Source organism: Nicotiana tabacum, chromosome 14, assembly GCF_000715075.1.
Source record: "Nicotiana tabacum cultivar K326 chromosome 14, ASM71507v2, whole genome shotgun sequence".
Lineage (NCBI taxonomy): Eukaryota > Viridiplantae > Streptophyta > Magnoliopsida > Solanales > Solanaceae > Nicotiana > Nicotiana tabacum.
Window position 1 is genome coordinate 23550174 of NC_134093.1, and position 10193 is coordinate 23560366.

A 10193-nucleotide genomic window follows, 5' to 3' on the forward strand; every position below is an offset into this window, starting at 1 on the left:
ATTTGGGACTAATTAGAGTATTTACTCTAATTTTGTACTTTCTTTTGTACTCTTGTTGGTATAGTAAAATTGCTCCTCTCCGCTTGTGGACGTAGGTCACATTGACCGAACCACGTTAAATTTGTGTCTTCTTTATCTTCTTTAATTGTCGTTATTATCAACTTATATTGTCTTTGTTATTGTCATTATAACATTGTTTGACTAAATTCTGCACTACCCGATTTACCGATCCTAACACTTGTATTCTTTTTTAATATGTTCATGTGTCTAGATGAAATCCTATGGAGTTGGAGGGCCGGAACACGAACAATGAAACTACAAGTGTCTATGTAGGCTACATAGTGTATCTATTTAACCAATTTCTTTTGTTTCTATTTCAGCTCTTTTTTTTTCTCTTCTCTCCCTCCCTCCCTCATTTCTATGTTCACTTTCTTCTTAACTTGTTGCTTCTGGAAAATCTTATTTATCTTTGGATATAGCTCGTTGAAGATAGGCTAGAATTTCACTTTAAAATCAATAATTCTAATAATCAAAAGATTCTTTTTGTATATGGTCAAAAGAGATTTCGGCCTTCGTACGATTGATCGAGGTCTAAACATGATGGATCGAAGAAAGACTTCATAATATCAAGTTGGGTTCCGAAGATGGTACAAACAATCGTCAGATTTCAGGTATAAGTCAAACCCCGAGTTCGAAGTCATTATCGAGCTCGGGTCCGAATCGAACTATGATGAGATGATTTCGAGCTTAAGGGGCAGAGGTCAACCTGGACCAAGTTCGAATCATCACCTGATCCCGAGTCCATATCGAGTTCTAGAAGCAATACCGACCAGCACCTAGGCTGATCGAGCTCGAGCTCACAGATAAGAGCCGTTGCAAACACACTAAGGGAGAGAATCTCGACAGAAATTAGGGAAAATTTGGTTTATCATGGGTTCTCTACTATATATTTTTAAATACATCTAAAGTAGGATCCTCCACTATATATAGGATGGCTACATTTTTGTAGGGGACAATTTTTTTTATGCTTACATTGTAATTCAAGCATCATATTCTCGGATATTCAAGGATCATTATTTTAAGCCTCATTAATTGATTCATCTTGCTTAGTCCTAAAAATCATTTTCTTTCCAAACCTTGTTTATTTTGCATTCTTTGTCATCCATATTTGATATTTCTATTTATCCCTGCGATTTGTATTAAGTGATACCACATATCCTTAAAACCACGTACAAATTCTAACTCTATTCGTTTTTTGGGTAAACAGTTTGGCGCCTACCGTGGGGCTAAGGATAACAGTGGTTATTTGATACGAATCCGCAAAAACACACCATTTTGCACTTGTTTCCAAAAGTATCTTGGATTTCGGATTAGCAGCGATTAACTATCAATCAAATGGCCTTACCTAGCGACAACGAAGCTGATCTTCAAAATAAGAACAACAACCTGACACTCAGTATCGAAAGATCACTTGTCATCGCCATTGGAGCTCGAATCGAAGTACCGATAGATATCAATTCGCATGTAGCCATTGAGGCGAACCTACATTCTGAAATTGAAAATAGCATTCATGGCGGCACTCGATCGGCACTTCGAGGCACCTATAACATTAAGAAAAATGGAATCAGCTTGTGTATGATTTTCGAAATATTGCAAGCTCAATATGTAGAAATAGCTTAGTTGCAGAGTCAAACACAGGTACCGAGCAGACCGGAGCCGAATCTACCCCGAGAGATCACCCGCAGAATAGAGTCAGTTGTAGCAAGGTCAAACGATCAAGAATCGGGGACTAATCCCGAAGTTGTTAAGATGTTTGATGAACTGACAAAACGGATCGAAGAAAACAACAAAAAGGTGGAAGCATACAACTCCAGGGTTGATCAAATCCCGGGGGCACTCCCGATATTGAAAGGCTTAGATTCCAAAAAATTCGTACAGAAGCCTTTACCACCAAGCGCGGCCCCTAAACCAATCCCTAAGAAGTTTTGCATGCCCGAAATTCCTAAGTATAATGGGACAACCGACCCCAACGAACATGTCACCTCTTACACATGTGCCGTTAAAGGAAACGATCTAGAAGATGATGAGATCGAATCTATATTATTGAAAACATTCAGCGAAACCCTGTTGAAGTGGGTAATGATATGGTATCATAATTTACCATCTAAATCTATTGATTCTTTTGCTAAGCTTGCAGATTGTTTCATAAAAGCACATGCCGGGGCCATAAAAGTCGAGACACGAAAATCGGACCTATTCAAGGTTAGACAAAAGGATAACGAGATGCTAAGAGAATTTGTATCTCGTTTCCAAATGGAACGAATGGATCTACCACGTTCAAACTTTCACTCAAGGTTTGAACGAACGGAGCTCAATGGCTTCACAGCGGCTGAAACATAACCTGATCGAATACCCAGCTTTTACTTGGGCCGATGTGCACAATCGGTATCAATCTAAAATAAGGGTCGAAGACGATCAGTTGGGTTTTGGGTCTGGTATCAAAGGGGACGCCAATCGAGAATCAAGGTCAAGCAAGGATTGATACTAGCCATACAATGGAGATCATCAGGGTAACGAACTTCCACGTAACCTCGTACGAGGAAAAAAGAAAAATACTCGAAGCCAAGGATCTCGGGGACTGATGAACAAAAATGGGTTCGATAGGCATACCGGACCTAAGGAAGCACCACGGCTATCGGAGTATAACTTCAGCATCGATGCATCTGCCATCGTGTCGGCTATCAGACGCATTAAGGGCACTAAATGGCCTCGACCCATGCAGACCGATCCTGCTCAGAGAACCCCAATCAAATGTGTGAATATCATGGCACCCATGGGCATAGAATGGAAGATTGTCGGCAACTAAGAGATGAGGTAGTCTGGTTATTCAATAAAGGGCACCTTCGAGAATTTCTAAGCGACAAAGCCAAGAACCATTTCAAAAACAGGGATTTCGGTAAACAAAACGAACAGGAAGAACCACAACACGTCATACACATGATCATCAGTAGTGTCGATACTCCTCAGGGGCCGGTACTTAAACACACTAAAACATCGGTTATGAGAGAAAAGCGATCTCGAACTTGGGATTACACACCCATAAGAACCTTGTCCTTTAATGATGAAGATGCAGAAGGGGTCATCAACCTCACAATGATGCATTGGTAATATCCGTACTTATGAATAAAACTAAAGTTAAGCGTGTGTTAATTGATCCAGGTAGCTCGACCAACATCATTAAATTGAGAGTCGTACAACAGCTCGGTCTACAAGACCAGATCATACCTGCGACCCTAGTTCTAAAGGATTCAATATGGCATGTGAAACCACCAAAGATGAGATAATTCTACCGATAAACGTGGCTGGGACCATCCAGGATATGAAGTTCCACGTAATCGAAGGCGATATGAGGTACTACGCTATTTTTGGAAGGCCATGGATCCACAACATGAGAGTTGTACCTTCGACCCTACACCAAGTTCTTAAATTCCCAATATCAGAGGGAATCAAAACTGTACATGGGGAACAAATGGCCGCAAGGAAAATATTTGCTGTCGAGGTAACAACTCTGATAGAATCGCCTTCATCGACGAAGGGTTCGGGCTCAAAGGGGGAACGAGATGCCAAATAACAATCACAGACATCGGCCGAAACCCAACTGATCGATGAAGATAATGATCAAAGGGTCCGTCGATCCTTCATGGTTCCTAATGATTCTGATGCTACCCAATCAACGATCGAGGAATTGGAGCAAGTCATACTCATCGAGCACTGGCCCGAACGAAAGGTATACCTGGGAACAGGATTAACCCCCGAACTCAGGAAAAAGCTTATTCAATTTTTTATCGATAACGTAGATTGTTTTGCCTAGTCCCATTTAGATATAACAGGGATCCCACCGGATATAACGATGCATTGGCTAAGCTTGGACCCTAGGTTCCGACCGGTAAAACAAAAGAGAAGACCCCAGTCCGAGGTAAAGCACACATTCATAAAGGATGAGATAACTAAACTTCTGAGAATAGGGTCCATTCGGGAGGTGAAATACCCCGAATGTTTAGCCAACGTAGTTGTAGTCCCTTAAAAAAGGAACAAACTTAGAATGTGTGTAGATTACAAGGATTTAAACAGGGCATGCCCAAAGATTCTTTTCCACTGCCTAACATCGATCGCATGATCGATGCCACGACCGGTCACGAGATCCTTACTTTTCTCGATGCCTATTCCGGGTATAATCAAATCCAAATGAACCCGGAAGATCAGGAAAAGACTTCATTTGTCACCAAGTATGGAACATATTGTTATAATGTGATGCCCTTCGGGCTAAAAAATACAGGAGCTACTTACCAACGCCTAGTAAATAAAATGTTCGAGGAACAAATAGGTAAATCAATAAAATGTTCGAGGAACAAATAGTTAAGTCCCTGCGCGCAAAGGACCATTTGGCTCATTTGCAGAAAACATTCGAGATTTTAAGGAAATACAACATGAAGCTCAACCCCGAGAAATGTGCTTTCGGGGTCGGTTCGGGCAAGTTCCTCGGCTTCATGGTATCAAATCGGGGGAATCGAGATCAACCCCAATAAAATCAAGGCCGTCAAAGACATCGCCATCGTGGACAGCGTAAAAGCCGTACAGAGGCTAACAGGACGGATTGCAGCCTTAGGTCGATTCATTTCAAGGTCGTCAGATCGAAGTCACAATTGTTTCTCTCTACTCAAAAAGAAGAACGATTTCGGACCCAGAATGCCAACAGCATTAGAGGAATTAAAATGATATCTATCGAGCCCACCACTGCTTCATACTCCAAAAGTAGATGAAAAACTTTGCTTGTACTTGGCAGCATCATAAATTGTAGTAATCGATGTCTTATTTCGAGAAGAGCAAGGTACGCAATTTCCCTTCTATTATGTAAGTCGAACCTTAGGAGAAGCAGAAACTAGATATCCACACATAGAAAAATTAGCACTTGCACTGATAAGTGTATCTATAAAGTTAAGACCGTACTTTCAATGTCACCCCATATGCGTGTTGACCACTTACCCACTCAGTAATATTTTGCACAAGCCCGAACTATCAGGCCGTTTGGCCAAATGGGCCGTCGAGCTCAGTGGGTACGATATCGAATATCAACCCCATACGACCATCAAGTCTCAAATTTTAGCAGACTTCATGGCCAATTTTACGCCGACCCTCGTACCCGAAGTCGAAAAAGAACTTTTATTGAAATCGGGTACATCATTGGGGGTATGGACCCTTTTACGGACGGGGTTTCGAACGTAAAGGGGTCCGGGCTAGGCATCATTTTAAAGCCACCCACGGGTAACACTATTAGGCAATCTATAAAAATAACTAGGTTAACTAACAACGAGGCCGAGTATGAGGCCATGATTATAGGTCTCGAGCTAGCTAAAAGCTTGGGAGCAGAAGTCGTTGAAGCCAAGTGTGACTCTTTGTTGGTGATAAACCAAGTAAACAAAACCTTCAAAGTTCGAGAAGATAGAATGCAAAGGTATTTGGACAAACAGCAGGTCACTTTGCACCATTTCAAAGAATGGAGTTTACAGCATATTCCACGAGAGCAAAACAGTGAGTCCGATGCACTTGCAAATTTGGGATCATCGGTCGAGGAAGACGAGATAAGCTCGGGGACTGTCGTTCAACTCTCGAGATCCGTGATCGAAGAAGGTCATGCCGAGATAAATTCTACAAGCTTAACCTGGGATTGGAAGAATAAGTATATCGAATACTTAAAGAACGAAAAGCTCCCATCGGACCCTAAAAATTTGAGGGCCCTACTAACCAAAACTGCTTGATTCACATTTACTGCAGATGGAACACTATATCGAAGGACATTCGATGGACCATTGGCAGTATGCTTAGGTCCAGGAGACACCGACAATGTCCTACGTGAGGTGCACGAGGGCACTTGTGGAAATCACTCTGGTACCGATTCATTAGTCCGAAAAATAATCAGGGCAGGGTATTATTGGATCGATATGGACAAAGATGTAAATGAGTTTGTTCAAAAATGTGATAAATGTCAAAGGTTTGCACCAATGATCCATCAGCCCGGAGAGCAACTTCACTCAGTCCTATCCCCATGGCCATTTGTGAGCACCTAATTTTTGACTCTATTTGAATTTTTATCACCTTATACTATATAAATATGTTTAGAAATTTAATATATATATTTTTTAACTTTATTACATTTTTATAGGGTAAGAATTATAAATAATTTAAAAGGTCAAATTATTACTATTAGTATTATTTTTATCTTTATTTTTAAATAAAATAAATTTTAAAAAAACCGAAAAAATTAAAACAAAAATTAATTTTTGAATAGGAATAAAATAATAGGAAAATTAAAAGTATGGAATAAATAAGTAAAAGTAAAAGTAGGTGGAAATTATTATTTTTTAAAAGTAAAAGAAAGTGGAAAATTAAAAAAAATAAAAGTAAAAGAATGTGGAAATTTAAAAATTAATAACTAAAAAAAATTGGAATTAAAAAATAAAAGTAAAGGTAGCTGAATTTTTTTTTTTAAAAAAAGTAAAAGAAAGTAGAAATTTAAAAAAAGAAAAGTAAGATAAGTGGAAATTAAAAAAAGAAGTAAAATAAGTGAAAAATAAAAAAAGAAAAGTAAAAAAAGTGGGAAATTAAAAAATAAAAATAAAGGAAAGTAGGGAATTATTTTTTTAAGAAAAAAAAATGAAAAGTGAAAATTCTTTTAATTAAAAAAATAAAATAATAAAATCTGAAAAACAAAATTCGAATTTTATTCTATAAATAGAAGAGAAATGTGAGGAGAAAGGAGAAGAAGGAAAAAATAGAGGAGAGAATTGAGAGAGAAAAAATTCTTCTTCTGCGCTAAAGGAATTTCTACTCGTTTCATTCTTTCTTTCGAAAATTCAAGCAATTCGTCACCCTGTTTAAGATCCAAAAATGCCTCAAATTCAAGCCTAAAAATACCTTGTAAAGCTTCATTGATAGTCACCTCTCTCACGCAAAAAACCAGCAGCCTCACGAGGTACAGTCGAGTTTCGGTGCGGGCTCGAATTTTAGAAGGTTCGTCGCTAGATTTTCTGCTCATCTGCCGATTTGCCATTGGTTTGGTGTACTTGCTCGGCTCAGAATTATTTTTGCATTAGAAGGAAATATTTTGTTAAAGATTCATTGCTTATCCTCCCTTTGTTAATTATTTCATTGTTTTATGTGATGTTCTTATAGAGGTTCATGTGATAATTTTTTGTGTTATTTTATTTATACACATTATCATGTTGTAGTTTTTTTTACATGTTTCAAGCGATTTGCCAACAGATTATTTGAATAGGATTTCATCTTAATGAGATTTGTTATTTAGAATTAAGAATGAAGATCTTACCATATTAATGGGCCATGCGTTGGAGTTCAAGTAAGTGAACCAGAAATGAGTTACCACATTTAATAGGAAAGAAAGAATTAGACATGGGTTGGATTGAGTATAAATCTGACAGGCCCAATAATTTTGTCACTAGACTATTAAATTAGCTCATTCTTCCATAATAGATAAATGTCTCCTAATTTCAAAGATATAGTAGTAAGTTGTAAATATTTCTAAGTGTGGATGACTTTTCAATACTTTAAATAACTAATATATTTTTCGACTTCCAAATAATTTCATATCCATAAACTCTTAGTCTTACAATAATTTCAAATTAGTTTAGGAAAATAATACAAGTGCGCGTTCACGTGACTTGACCAATCAACTTCGAATAATAATAAATGTGTTATTGATTGTATACACGTACACGTGACATGATTCTTGACGCCAAACAAAAATGAGTACACGTACGCATGACTTATTTCAAGATAATTTTTATAAATCTAATCAAGCAATAAAAGCGGACATAGGTAAAACATAAGAACCAATAAAACACAGGTTATCCAAAAATAATATAAGCCAAATGTAGTCAATAAGGTGACCGTACTAGAACTACGGGACTTGGGGAATGCCTTACACCTTCTCCCCGGTCAACGGAATTCTTTACCCGGACTTTATTTTTGCAGACCAATAATAATAGAGTCAAACCATCCTTTGACTAGAGATTCAAATAAAAGGTGACTTGGAACACCAAAAAAATTAATTCCAAGTGGCAACTCTGTAAATAAAATAACCCCTATTCAAATTTATCACTTTAATTGGAAAAACTCTTTAACCCACAACAATCCATAACACATATCTTTTTGGGGGGCATAAAAGGGGTGTGACAGCTCTGGCGACTCTGCTGGGAAAAATAACCTAGAACTTCTGGTTCAGGGTTCAGAATTTGAGCTTGTAATATGATCTATACTTGGCTTTTTTGATTGTTTATATTACTGTGTTTGTGGGCCTAATGTGCTAATTGCCACTCATTTACCGTTTTGATATTATTTCAATTATATAAACTGCCTTCTTACGCCTCCCTTCTGAGTCTTCTGAATTTATGGTGCACACGTGCGCGTGGCCCACTATTATATTAGAGGTCATCCCAAATAGAACGAGGCTGGATCAGTAACTAGGCTGGGTAGACTTTCGTACTCCCGATACGTTGCCCCCACCTCGGCTCGAGCTGTCCGCTTGGGTAAGCCAGGTCTAAAATATCCCCCCCCCCCCCCCAGGATTTTAAACTTAAAATAACATAGCCTCATGCCGGATCTCTAGTTGGAACGTTTGTTTGCATCACGTGCATTCGACTTTGGGGACTCAACACAAGGGTTGGGTCCGTCTACGACGGGTGTACCCAAAAATAAAAGACCATCATGATGCATCCTACGTGCTATTTGTGCATTTACTTATTTCGGCTTGCATGTTGATTAGCTAGGGAAAGAAAATCAAGAGAAAAACCAAGAGTGAGGTAGGAGAGAGAAATTTGCCCTATTCTGAAAATTTTGGTATTTGGAAAAGTCCTGAAACTCTGCCGAAATATTTGAAAACAAAAACGAAAAAAGAGAGTCATTTCCAAATGAGTCAGTATCTTCAAAAGCATGTTTTCCCGGATGTGTCAAAATTGACCGAATTACGCTGGTTTGATTCTTACCGGATGTGAGATACGAAGGCAAATTTCATCGGTTCCGGCCCCAATTTTCCAAAAATTCAAAAAATATTTTCCATTTACTTAATTCCCTCTTTAGAATTTTTTCCTTAGAAAATCCAAAAAAAAAACTAAATCCAAAAATATTTTTCTTCTTTTCCAAAGTCTTTCATTCGGAAAAAAAAATATTTCAAATCAAAAATCCAAAATATTTTCTTTCTTCTTTAGAGTTATATTTTTTTTAAATTCAAAATTCTATAAAAAGAAAAAACTCAAATAAAATAATATTTAAAAGTCTTTATTAAAAAAATAGGTCAGTTTATTCTCGATCTTTCCTGAACTAGGTAATGATCTGATTCATGCGACATCATGATACGTAGGCAATCCCCATCGGAATCGATCATAGCCATAAACAAATTGAGTGAAAAATAAACCGAAAAAAAAAGAAGAAAAAATTGAGTGAAAAAGAAAGAAAAGAGTGACAAAGAAAAACAAAGAGCGAAAAACAACAAAAGGAGAAAGAAAAAAGAAATCAAGGTATGAAAAAAAATTCAAAAAAAAAAAGAAAATAGAAAAAAAAGGAGAGCCTCCTGAGAACGAATCAGTTCACCCCTATTGGTGAATCATACTCGAGCTTGTTCCAAAACGCTAGTCAGGCTAGGTCTACTGCAGCCAGTAGCCCCGAACCGGCGCACCGGGCTAATGGTAGATGTGAATACCACTCTGGAGCAGTGGGACATGATACAGAAGACTGTTGGATTCTTAAGAGAGCAGTGGAAGACCTCATCGAGGTCAAGGCAATAGTGCTTAGGGATGAAGAGACCCCTAATATGATGAACAATCCTCTGCCTACTCACACCAATGGGCTAGTAGTTGGAATGATCTGTGAAGATGAGGAATTTGATCCAGCACTGAAAGCAACAGTAGCCATTTCCGCGGCAAAAGAGAAACCTAAAAACGGGCGCCAAACCTGAAAAGTTCTCTGTCAGATGGGAGTCTCGGTAGCCAGTCTTGCTATCTTTTATGCGTTCGGATTATTTCAGGGGGTAATGCAGATGTTTTACTTTTATTGTCTTACTTTGTGATGTAAACCCTTCTATCTTTAAATTTTTTTTAAAAAAGAAATCAAATCAAATGAAA